Consider the following 2,320-nt stretch of genomic DNA (forward strand, 5'->3'; position numbering starts at 1 on the left):
GATGCCCTGAAAGCTTAGTAAGAGGGGAATTTATATCCCTACAAACACACATGAAGAAAATGGAAGGAACAGAAATTCACAATCTAACAAGCCACCTAAAGAAGCTGGAAAAACAAGACCACAAAAACCCTAATTTCAGCAGAAGAATCCAGATCACCAAAATAAAAGCCCAAATACAGGACATAGAAGACAAAAAGATAATACAAAAAAATCAATGAAACAAAAAGCTGGTTCTTTGAAAGGATAAACAAGATTGATGGTCCCCTAGCTAGACTGACCAAGAAAAAATGAGAAAAAAACCAAATAAGCACAATCAAAAACACAAAAGACGAAGTCACATCTGACCCTGAAGAAATACAAAAGATCATTAGAGACTACTATGTACACTTGTATGGAAACAAACTTGAAAACCTTAAGGAAATGGAGGACTTTCTGACATCACACAACCTACCTAGGTTGGAACAAGAAGAAATTGAGACCCTAAATAGACCAATAACAATCAAGGAAATCGACTACGTAATAAGAAAACTTCCTACAAAAAAAAGCCCTGGTCCAGATGGCTTTCCAGCAGAATTCTACAAAACATTCAAGGAGGAGCTGATACCAATCCTACTGAAGGTATTCCAGGTGATTGAAAAAGATGGAACTCTCCCCAAATCATTTTACAAAGCCAACATCACATTGATACCCAAGCCAGGTCTCCAACAAAGAAAGAGAACTACAGGCCAATATCTTTGATGAATATAGATGCTAAAATTCTCAACAAGATCCTAGCAAACTGGATTCAGCAACACATCTCAAAAATCATCCATCATGACCAAGTAGGCTTCATTCCTGAGATGCAAGGCTGGTTCAACATTCGTAAAACCATAAATGTAATTAAATACATCAACAGATGTCAAAACAAAAACCACATGATCATATCATTAGATGCAGAAAAAGCTTTTGATAAAATCCAGCACCCCTTCTTGATAAAAACCCTTGAACATCTAGGCATACGGGGAACATACCTCAAAATAGTAAAAGCCATCTATGAGAAACCCACAGCCAGCATACTCCTAAATAGACAAAAATTGGAACCAACTCCCCTGAAAACTGGAACTAGACAAGGATGCCCACTCTCACCCCTCCTGTTCAACATAGTATTGGAAGTCCTGGCTAGAGCAATCAGAGAAGAGGAGGCAATCAGAGGTATTCAAATAGGAAAAGAGGAAGTCATGTTATCTCTCTTTGCAGATGATATGATTGTGTACCTTGAAAACCCAAGAGAATATGTCAAAGTCCTCCTTAAATTGATAAAGGCCTTTGGCAGAGTCTCCGGATACAAAATAAATGTACAAAAGACAATCGCATTTCTCTATACCAATAATAAACAAACAGAAACCCAAATAAAAAATACAATTCCATTCACAATAGTCACAAAAAAAATGAAATACCTTGGCATCTTCCTAACCAGAGACGTGAAAGACCTTTACAATGAAAATTACAAAACACTGCTCAAAGAAATCAAAGCTGACACGAACAAGTGGAAAAATATCCCATGCTCATGGATCGGAAGAATCAACATTGTGAAGATGTCCATCTTACCTAAGGCAATCTACAAATTCAATGCAATACCATTTAATTACCAACAACATTCTTCTCAGACCTAGAAAAAACAACACAGGAATTCATATGGAAACACAACCGTCCAAGAATAGCCAGAACAATCCTCAGCAAAAAAAACAAAGCAGGTGGTATCACAATACCAGACTTCAACTTTACTATAAAGCTACAATCATCAAACAGCTTGGTATTGGTACAGGAACAGGCATATAGATCAATGGAACAGAATTGAGATTCCAGAAGCAAAACCTCAATTTCTCAACCAACTCATCTTCGACAAAGCTCCCACCACCTACCACTCGGGAGAAGAGAACCTATTCAGTAAATGGTGCTGAGAAAACTGGCTGACCACATGCAGAAGATTGAAACAGGACCCCTATCTATCCCCATGCACAAAGGTTAACTCCAAATGGATCAGAGACCTAAATGTAAAACCTCAAACCATAAGAACCTTAGAAAAGGAAGGAAATACTCTCATGGAAATCGGAACTGGCATCCAATTCCTGTACAAAACCCGAAACCCACAGGACTTAAGAGAGAAGATAGACAAATGGGACCTCATTAAACTGACAAGCTTCTGCAAAGCCAAAGAAACCATCAAGAGAGCAGGGAGACAGCCTACAGACTGGGAAAAAGTATTTGCCAACTCTAGGTCTGACAAAGGCTTAACATCCTGGATCTACAAGGAACTGAAACGTACTGAAAAGAAGAAAAC

The sequence above is a fragment of the Carlito syrichta genome, unplaced genomic scaffold (genome assembly GCF_000164805.1).
Source record: "Carlito syrichta isolate Samal-C Ts95f unplaced genomic scaffold, Tarsius_syrichta-2.0.1 Scaffold308663, whole genome shotgun sequence".
Taxonomy (NCBI): Eukaryota; Metazoa; Chordata; class Mammalia; order Primates; family Tarsiidae; genus Carlito; species Carlito syrichta.